Source organism: Bos grunniens, chromosome 22 (assembly GCF_055505025.1).
Source record: "Bos grunniens cultivar Pamir isolate PY7600 chromosome 22, Bosgru_T2T1.0, whole genome shotgun sequence".
NCBI lineage: Eukaryota > Metazoa > Chordata > Mammalia > Artiodactyla > Bovidae > Bos > Bos grunniens.
The window spans coordinates 3,677,729-3,688,914 of NC_141186.1; the positions used below are offsets into that span (position 1 = coordinate 3,677,729).

General features: G+C 42.9%; 1 pseudogene; it reads right to left on the bottom strand.

Annotated features, from left to right (window-relative positions):
- Positions 1-1,243: 1,243 nt before the first annotated feature.
- LOC147347935 (mitochondrial carrier homolog 1 pseudogene) lies at positions 1,244-2,155 on the bottom strand (annotated as a pseudogene).
- Between the last annotated feature and the right edge of the window lie 9,031 nt (positions 2,156-11,186).

Below are 11,186 nucleotides of genomic sequence, written 5' to 3' on the forward strand. Positions count from 1 at the left end.
GGCTGGATGAAGCACAAGCTGGAATCAAGATTGCAGAAAGAAATATCAATAACCTTAGATATGCTGGTGAACAGTACCCTTATGGCAGAAAGCAAAGAGGAACTAAAGAGCCTCTCTCTTTATGAGGATTAAAGAGGAGAGTGAAAAAGCTGGCTTAAAACTCAACATTCAAAAAACAAACATTATGGCATCTGGTCCCATGGCAAATAAATGGGGACACAGTGGAAACAGTGAGTGACTTTATTTTCTTGGGCTCCAAAATCTCTGCAGATGGTGACTGCAGTCATGAAATTAAAAGACACTTGCTCCTTGGAAGAAAAGCTATGACCAACCTAGATAGCATATTAAAAATCAGAGACTTGATTTTACCATCAAAGTCTGTATAGTCAAAGCTATGGTTTTTCTAGTAGTCATGTATGGATGTGAGAGCTGGACCGTAAAGAAAGCTGAGCACTGAAGAATTGATGCTTTTGTACTGTGGTGTTGGAGAAGACTCTTCAGAGTCCCTTGGACTGCAAGAAGATCAAACCTGTCAATCCTAAAGGAAATCAGTCCTGAATATTCATTGGAAGGACAGATGCTGAAATTGAAACATCACTACTTTGGCCACCTGATGCAAAGAACTGACTCATTGGAAAAGACCCTGATGCTGGGAAAGATTGAAGGCAGGAGAAGAAGGGGATGACAGAGGATGAGATGATTGGATGACATCACCAACTCAGTGGTCATGAATTTGAGCAAGCTCTGGGAGTTGGTGATGGACAGGGTAGCCTGGTGAGCTGCAGTCCATGTGGTCACAAAGAGTTGGACAAGATTGAGCAACTGAACTGAACCGAAGGGGATTCTGCCCCAGTTCCCCAGCCCTACTTGCTTCCCCAGGTGTAATGGTGGCCAAGCCACTTGAGCTCAGGTTAACCCCCACCCAGCCCCTGCTTCTGTGCAGGCACAGGGCAAATGTGGAACCTGGAGACCAACTGGGCTGGAGGTCTTAAAGGTGCTCAGAGAGTATCAGACCTCATTCATGGTGGCCAGGCTGACAATGTGGGTTTGTCTGTATGTGTATTAAAAAAAAAAAAAAAAAAAAAAACTTGAAATAGAGTCAATTTACAATGTTATGTTTCAAGTGTATAGTAAAGTGGTTCCATTATATCTATGTATGTATTCTTTTTCAGACCGTTTTCCATTATAGTTTATTACAAGATATTGAATTAGTTCCCTGTGCTTTACTGTAGGTCCTTATTGTTTAGGGGCTGCAGTGTTTTTTCAGGTGGTTCACGTTGTTCTGGGCAAAGCAGGATTCTGATGACACTTGGTGGTAGAAAGGTGTGGGGGCAGGGGGTGCTGCAAAAATGCTGGCCCCACACCCTCCGGTCCTTCCAGCCGTGGATCCAGACTTGAACCTTGTGAGTGAGAGGGGAGGCCCTGCCTGTGGCCCACAATTGTTCACAGCCATGAGATCCACCCACCAACAGGAAGAGGGAAGTCAGCATGCTCACTGGCATCCCCATCACAAATTTGGGTTGGCTCCCGCTGGTCAGTCCATGGAGCGATCATCCACCAGGGATGGTGGATGGGGAGGGGCACTGAGGGAGGGGCCCGCAGGTTATAGCCTCGCAGGAAAACTGCATCTCCCAGGAGGTGAGGGACTAAGCTGACAGAGAATCTCAGCAACCCCCTTTGAAAATATTGCCAATGGAGCTCAACTCTCTGCTGTGCTTTGCCTCTGACCCCATGAAATGGACAGAGCAGCTGTTGACATGACACCCGGGGGGCGGGACAACACACAGGACATGGTCTGTATCAGCATCATCTGGGAGGTCTCCTTCTCTCCCCTCTTCAGAGAAGTCCCCGAGTCATCCTTGTTGGACAGCTTCTCCATCTCATCTGGAGGAAAAACCTTCATGCTGCCCAGGTCAGTGGAGAGGCTGGTAGATGTCTCAGCAAAAGGCTCAGGCCTTGGAAGAGCCTATCTTCCCATCCACTTGCAGTGTCCTCGGCATAGGTGAAGAAGTCTGGAGGGTAGAGGACCTCCCTCCCCAGCACACTGGTCCCAATGGTGGGGGCTCACGACCCATCTGATGAGCAGCTTCACATAGAGCAGCAGGGGACTGAGCACCATCACGCTGGTGCCCAGCGCCATGAAAAGACCTTGGTGGGTAGGTCAGGGACTGGTCCCCAAAGCCCAGGTCCCCAACACATGGTGCGTCCTGCAGGCTGAGGGTGGGGGTGTGCAAGGCTGCTCAGGGATGAATGGGTATGGATTGAGAGCAGGCCTGAACCCCACCTCCGCTCCTGCTCTGGCTCCCACCACCCTTGGGTAGCCCTGGGCACCACTGCAAGCCCAGGGCCCAGACTCTAGTTTTCATTTTGATTAAACTGGCCTCTTAAATGTTTTCAGGCCCTACATCTCTGAAGAGGATGTGGGGGAGGAGAACAAACTCCAAGGTACAGGGCTTGTGAGAAAGGGTAAGTTCAAGTGATGCTGGGGCTTAACTTCACTAGTAACTTTTATTAAGATTATTAGTATGTGTGTTAAAGTTCTATTCCAAAGTTTCTTAAGTTTTGATTAAATTTCTCCCACTCCTATTTTTTTCCCCCATAATACAGGATGCAAAGTTTTTTAGTAAAGTGTGTTTAATGTTAGAGCAGAAATGTGCGTATCTGCAGTTCTTAGCAAAAAGAAAGTTCTCAAAAATATTTGCTAATTGGGCAGGAAATATAACCATGAGGATAGTCCCAGAACATTTTACCTGAGTGTCTCTTATTTATAGCTGAGCTCACCTTATCTCAGATTCCTAAAAAATTATCTACCTTGACAGCCCCAATTCCTCTGTGAAATAAACCATTTCTGTTTCTCATTATGCCTTATTTATTCTCCTCCCAACACGAACTCTTAATTACCTGTGTGTCTGTGTTCCCCATTAGACTATGAGTTCTACCAGACTGGGTGCCCGATAGGCGCTCCACAAACACAAATTGTTGAATGCATGAATCAGTGTCGGGCGAATGTTTGTGTCAGTTGTCAACCTAGAATCTTAATTTCTCTTGGGAGAGATAGAAAAATGACAAAATGTATCCATCAACAGCAGGAAAGCTGTTTCTAATAATGTCTTACATTTATTAAGTAATACATATGGACAAATGATTTAATATAATCCTCGTAACTATCATATCAGGGCTTCCCTGGTGGCACAGACGGTGGTAAAGAATCTGCTTCAATATGGGAGATTCAGGTTTGATCCTGGTCAAGCAAAAAGAAAGATCAAGAAGATCCCCTGGAGAAGGAGCTGGAAACTCACTCTAGTATTCTTGCCTGGGGAATCCCATAGACAGAGGAGCCTGTCTATACAGTCCATGAGGTTGCAAAGAGTTGGACATGACTGGCAACTAACACATACATCATATCAAAGAGTACTATTTTGCCCTCACTTCATAGATGAGGCTTACTCCTTGGAAGAAAAGCTATAAAAATCTAGACAGTGTATTAAAAAACAGAGACATCATTTTGCCCAACAGGTCCATATAGTCAGTGCTATGGTTTTGCCAGTAGTCATGTACATATGTGACAGCTGGATCATAAAGTAGGCTGAGCACCAAAGAAATGTTGCTTTCAAACTGCGGTCCTAAAGAAAACTCTTGAGAGTCTCTTGGACTGCAAGGAGATCAAACCAGCCAAGGCTAAAGGAAATCAACCCTGAATACTCATGGGAAGGACTGATGCTGAGGCTGAAGCTCCTATGCTTTGGCCACCTGATGTGAAGAGCTGACTCATTGGAAAAGACCCTGATGCTGGGAAAGATTGAGGGCAAGAGGAGAAGGGAGCAAAAGAGAACGAGATGGTTGGATGACATCATCGACTCAATTCCATGGGGTTGCAAAGAATTGGACATGACTAAGCGACTGAACTGAATTGAACTGAACTGAACTTTGCTTCTGAAATATCATAATCTCATATAGATTGAGACATGGAGAAAATTTAGTCAAGGAGAGACAAAATGACATAAGATAATGCTTTATAAATGCAGAGTCCAGGAACTTCCCTGGTGATCCAGTGGTTAAGAAGGACTCTGCTTCCACTGCAAGGGCTGTGAGTTCAAACCCCAGTCAGGAAGCTAAGATCCCACATGCCTTGGTGCCAAAAACACAAAATACAGAACAGAAGCATCACTATAACAAATTCAATAAATAGAGTTTAAAAATGGTCCACATTAAAAAAAATGCAGAGTCCAAGTTCTTTATAGGAGTGTACAGTCATCAGAAGCAGGTCAGCAAAATGTTGCCTCATGAAGGCCCTTTGAGAGCCTGTTCTAAAGGAAGGACTCAAAATTAACCAATTCACTGATGATTTATAAATAAAACTATTTATAAATCTACACTCCAGGGTGTAGTGGTACTGAAAAAATTAGAAAATTAAAAAACATTTTGAAAACAGGTTATACTGTTAAGTAAACTAAAATAGGCCCATACTCAAATTATCCCCTAGGTCATAACCTCAAAATTATCTGGGTTATTTCATTTATTTTCAGAGCCAAGTTTTTATCCATAACTTTCTGTTTCGTTCTTTCCCAAGTAATTGAAAATTCAATACTTGAAAGCCTGTGGTCTTAAGGTTTACTCTATCTGTTATACAGAAAGTAGAGTGTGTGTAAGAGTTGACTCATTGGAAAAGACTCTGATGCTGGGAGGGATTGGGGGCAGGAGGAGAAGGGGATGACAGAGGATGAGATGGCTGGATGGCATCACTGACTCGATGGACGTGAGTCTGGGTGAACTCTGGGAGTTGACGATGGACAGGGAGGCCTGGCGTGCTGCAATTCATGGGGTCGCAAAGAGTCGGACACAACTGAGCGACTGAACTGAACTGAACTGAGAGAGTGTGTGTATGTGTTTGTCAGTGAGAGCAGGCGTAGGAACGCATATGTATGCATTCTTATGTGTATGTCATGTAGATTACCACATTCCATGCAAAAGTATTCTTATTAAAAAGAGGAAAACTGGAGAAACACATTTATGTAACTCCCCTATGCATAAAGAGATTTTTTTTAATTTGTCAGTTTGCATATTTGTTTTCTCTGTATATCTGAATTGTTTTGTGATAGCTATTCAAAGTTTATTTGAACAGTTTGGCTGAATAAATGAGGAAAGAAGAGTGAGAATAAAGACAAGTGGGTATAGCTTGATTTTGTGAAAAACCAGAAGGCAACTTTAAAAGATTTTTCTCAATTCTGGATGGATAAGCAAATGGTGCCCTTTACAATTTGCTATTCTTTGAAGCTGGTATTGCAGAGAATATTTTTTTGTGCTTTAAATTGGATAATTTATAAATGAATGCTCCCAAAGGAACTATTAAAATCAAAGAAAAAATAGGCTGCTGGAAAATTGATTTGTCACCAGTACATTTTAGCCTAAATATTTTTCAACTTTGATAATGACTTGATTTAAAATTTCATTCGTGGAACATCAGGAATATGCAAATAATGTAGATGGGAGGGATGGATGTGGTGAAGGTGTCTCCTGGGGAAATGTTTCAGCCGCATCTCTCATATCATCTCATGGAAATAGATCATTACTTGCAGTTGTACTTATATACCTCAAATTTAATATGTGATTCCAGTTGGAAAAGGAGGAAAACAACATTCATGCTGAGGTTTCTGATCATCAGGTGCTGTGTTTGGTGTTTTCTGGATGTCTGGGCAGATCTGATTTAATTCTCAAGGCAATCTTGAGAGCAAGGTGATACCCTGATTCTACTGATGGGAAAGGTGAGGCAGAGAGGCTGGAGGGAGTCATTCACAGTGAAGGTCTTTTAATAAGCATTTTTAAATTGAAGTGTGGTCAATTTGCAATTGCTGTTACTTTGCCAACAAAGGTCTGTATAGTCAGAGCTATGGTTTTTCTAGTAGTCATGTATGGATACGACAGCTGGACCATGAAGAAGGCTGAGCACTGAAGAATTGATGTTTTTGAACTGTGGTGTTAGAGAAGACTCTTGAGAGTCCCTTGGACTGCAAGAAGATCAAACCTGTCAATCCTAAAGGAAATCAACCCTGAATATTCATTAGAGGCACTGATGCTGAGGCTGAAGCTCCAATACTTTGGCCTCTTGATGTGAAGAGCTGATTCACTGGAAAAGACTCTGATGCTGGGAAAGATGGAAGGTGGGAGGAAAAGTGGACAACAGAGGATAAGATGGTTGGATGGCATCACTGATGCAATGGACATGAGTTTGAGCAAGCTCCAGGAGGTGGTGAAGGACAAGGAAGCCTGGTGTGCTGCAGTCCATGGAATCACAAAGAGTCGGACATGACTGAGTGACTGAACAACAACAATTTACAATGTTGTGTTAGTTTCAGGTGTATAGCAATGTGATTCAGGTATATATCTATATCTTCCCTGGTGGCTCAGATGGTAAAGAATCTTCCTGCAATGCAGGAGACCCAGGTTCAATCCCTGTGTTAGGAAGATCCCCTGGAGAAGGGAATGGCAACCCACTCTAGTACACTTGCCTGGAGGAGGAGCCTGGTAGACTACAGTCAACTGGGTCACAAAAAGTCAGACACAACTGAGCATGCACGCACACAAATATATAACACAAAAAGTATATATGTTTTTGTTGTTATTATAGTTGCTAAGTCGCGTCCATCTCTTTTACAACCCTATGAGTCTTGAGAGTCCCGTGGACTGCAAGGAGAGCCAACCAGTCCATCCTAAAGGAGATCAGTCCTGAGTGTTCATTGGAAGGACTGATGTTGACGCTGAAACTCCAATACTTTGGCCACCTGATGAGAAGAACTGACTCATTTGAAAAGACCCTGATGCTGGGAAAGTTTGAGGACAGGAGGAGAAGGGGACGATGGAGGATGAGATGGTTGGATGACATCAACGACTCAATGGACATGAGTTTGGGTAAACTCCGGGAGTTGGTGATGGACAGGGAGGCCTGGTGTGCTGCAGTCCATGGGGTCGCAAAGAGACATGACTGAGCGACTGAACTGAACTGACTGAGCTGTAGCCTGTCAGGCTCTGCTGTTCATGGTATTTCCCAGGCAAGAATACTGGAGAAGGTTGCCGTTTCCTTCTGGAGGGGATCTTCCTGAGCCAGGGATTGAACCTGCATCTTCTGCATTGGTAGGCATATTCTTTACTACTGAGCCACCAGGTTACATATGTATGTATATGTGTGTGTGTGTGCGCGCGTGCATGTGTATATATACATATACACACACTTTTTCAGATTCTTTTCCATTGTAGGTTATTACAAGGTATTAAATATAGATCCTTGTGCTATACACCAAGTCCTTGTCCCTTATCTATTTTGTATATAGTACTGTGTATCTGATAATCCCATGCTCCTAATTTATCTAACATCCTCCCTAGCTGTCCCCTTTGGTTACCATAAGTTTGTTTGTTTTCTTTGTCTACGAGTCTATTTCTGTTTTGTAAGGAACTCTGCTTACACCATTCTTTGAGATTCCACATGTAAGTGGCATCATATGATTTATCTTTCTCTGACTAGCTTCCTGAGTATGATCACGTCTAGGTCCATCCATATTGCTACAAATGGGACATTTTCCTTGTTTCTCGTGGCTGAGTGGTGAAGTAATGAAATTTTAAAAGGTTTTTATGGCTCCTTCCAACTTCTTCCACTGCAGAAGCAGTTCTCAGGCTTGAAGGGGCATCACAGTCCCCTGGAGGGGGTTGCTGGGCTCCACCCTCAGACCTGATGATCCAGGGGTCCTTTGGAGCAGTCAAGACTGCATTTCCATCAAGTTCCCAGGTGATGCTGCAGCTGATTCTGGGGCCACACTTTGAGAACCAGTATCCTGTCCCAGAGGATGGGGTCTCAAAACCCACATCAATTATGCTCTGTTAATAAAAACTGAGTCTCCAGGGCCTGATTGAAATCTGCAGCCTGATGTGCTTTACTGCGCCTCAGATACATGGTGTGTGCCCTTGGGGAATAAGGTGGTTTGCCCGGCGGGGGGGGGGGGGTCCTCAAAGCTACAAGGTAAACACCATGCATCTTCCAGGACCACTGGTTTTCTTTGATGGTAAACAGTTTAACATGCAATTTTTATATTAAAACATACACACACAGAGCTAGGCTCTGGAGGAGAATACAAATTGATATGCATTCCTAAATAAAGCTGTAGATTTCAAAGCAAGTCTGCCCTTGTGGTAAGCAGCTTTAAGCTGTGCTTCCAGTCTCAGAGGGTGCAAGTTGGCTGTCCTCTGGCAATGACAGGATTTAGCCGAGGAAAAAAAAGAGGTCACTTTATGTCGATATTAAATACTTTCTTGAGCTGTGAGTTTTTGTTTCTGGGTTCATATTCTAGTCTCTCCCTGACCTGATATTCCTTCAGGACCAGGTACATAGGCCTTTTTCTGAGGACATATAGAAACTTGACATTACTGTTTTTCAGAACTGGATGGTATAAACTTCAAATTTAAAAAAATTATGTGTGTGTGTATATATATGTGTGTGTGTGTGTATATATATATATATATATATATATATATATATAAAATAGCAGCACAGGGAACTGTATTCAATATCCTATGACAAAACATAATGGAAAAGAATATGAAAACGAATGTATGTAACTATATAACTGACTCACTTTGCTGTACAGAAGAAATTAACACAACATTGTTTGTCAATTATGCATGTGTGCTAAGTCACTGAGTCGTGTCTGAGTCCTTGCCAACCCCATGGGTTATAGCCCGCCAGGCTCCTCTGTCCATGGGATTCTCCAGGCAAGAATACTGGAGTGGGTTGCCATGCCCTACTCCAGGGAGTCTTCCAGACCCAAGGATTGAACCTTGGGTCTCTTAAGTCTCCTGCATTGGCAGGCAGGTTCTTTACTATTAGCACCACCTGGGAAGCCCAATATCAAGTATGGTTCAATAAAATCTAAAAAAAAATTAAGGAAATTAAATATACTTTAAACCTGTTGTCTTCGTGGAGGAAAATAATTCAAAGTCAGCCTGGGTGATGTTTCCCTTCACTGGGGGTCTTAGTGAAACCTGGGGTTCATGGCATGGACCTCTGGATGATACCCAGCCCCCAGCATAGACACAAGTACCAAGTCAGGGCCCTGTCCCAGGCTCCTCTGTCCATCTGGAGTGAGCGTCCTGCTCCGCCAGGCATGAGCAAGAGGCCCTATCTTTGGTCCTGAGTTTGCAGCTTGGCTAAGGGTAGGGACACTTACTTACTTCCTCCTGAAAGTTCTCTCACTACCAGTTTCATTTGGCCCACAAGTGGAGAGTGGTTTTGGTTTTAAATGGCCAAAAAACATCAAAACAGGAATAATGTTTCATGGCACATGAAAATGATAAGAAATTAAAATTTCCATGCTGGGAAAGGCAGTTTCCATAAATAAAGTTTTATTGGAACACAGCCACGCTCATTCCATTTTATTGTATACAGCAGCTTTTGGCTGCCTTCCCACTTCAAGGACAGAGATGAGTGGTTGTGACAGAGACTTTGTAGCCCACAAAGTCAAAACAAAGAAACTTTTCTGCAGAAACTGTATATAGATTCCTGCTCTAGACTCTGCAGGAGATGAGTACATTCTGCATGTATTAGATCCAGAATCAGACAGGCCCCTTCCCCTTGTTCTCCCTAGAATAGATTGTCTCTTCCTTCTGTCCTTCCCCTAAGGAAAACTTTGGTAGCTGGTGGTTGTCTGCATGCCTGACAACTCTGCAACAGAAAAGTAATGTATCCTTACAATGGGGTACGTTACTCAGGCTCAGAACTCAAGGCCTGTAGAGATGAGGAAGGGAAAGTATCCCTTATTTATTCCTATCCCAGGATTGAAAAAACAAACTCTAAATTAATGTCAGTACATTTTCTTACCCTAATTCTTTTATTTTTAAATTTTACTGAAGGGCTTTCCAGGTGCTGCTAGTGGTAAAGAACCCACCTGCCACTGCAGAGATGTAAGAGATGAGGGTTCGATCCCTGGGTTGGGAAGATCCCCTGGAGGAGGAAATGGCAACCCATTCCAGTGTTCTTGCCTGGAGAATCTCATGGACAGAGGAGCCTGGTGGGCTACAGTCTATAGGGACGCAAAGGGTCAGACACGACTGAAGCGACATGGCACACAGTTGATTTGCAACGCTGTGCTAATTTCTGCTGTACAGCGAAGTGATTCAGTCATATGTGTGTGTATATATATATATATTCTTTTCATATTTTCTATTACGGTTTCTCATGGGACATTGAATGCAGTCCCCTGTGCTCTACAGTAGGACCTTGTTGTGTAGCCATCCTGTATATACTAGTTGGCATCTCCTAATCCCAAACGCCCAGTCCATCCCTCCCTCAACCTGCTCCCCTTTGGTAAGCACAAGTCTCTTCTCTATGATCTAAGTCTGTTGTTTTTTTCTGTAGATAAGTTAATTTGTGTCATATTTTAGACTGCACAGATAAGTGATATCATAATTGCCTGGTTCATAAAGTCTTCAAGAGGAAAGACTGTGAGAAAATAGGAATGGATATGAGGTTTGCTCTTTATCCCATTGATACAAGAAAGTAAAGCAGGCAAAAACCTTGAGTGTATCCCTAGGTGACTATGTTGGTAGTGGTACCACCTGTTCACTTTTTTCTCCAAGGAGAAATGTACTCACTCACAGACACCTATGTCCATCCTGCCTTCTTCCCAGAAAGCAAAGTCTGACTCAGGGCTTGCATGCAGGTAGTTCGTTATGAAGGGTGATCCAGGGAATAGACTGGAGAGAAAGGAAAATAGGATTAGAGGAAAAGCCAAGACAAGGGTGCAATTCTTTAGTGTCTTCATTCTTAAAATAAAAAACGCCTTTTTTTTTTTTTTCAGATATAATCCACATAACATAAAATTCCTCCATTTGAATATATAATTTCATAGTTTTTGTGTATCCAAAGTTGTTGTTTTGCAGAAAGTTTTCACTTTCATCTCAGGTTCAAAGGATTTGTTAACAAAATAAGCCCCTCATTATACACAATACCAATATTTATTAGAGAATTAGAAATAGAAACAGCAGAGGATACATCACCAAATTGGGTTCTGACCAACATCCAGACTCAAGCAGTGCTGGGAAGTCCTGTGTCACAGCATATCTGGAGTCCCAGTTTAGAAAAGGTCCCAAGAACCCCATCTACGCCATGGGTGAGACTTTTAAAACTGCAGTTCAGGGTTCCT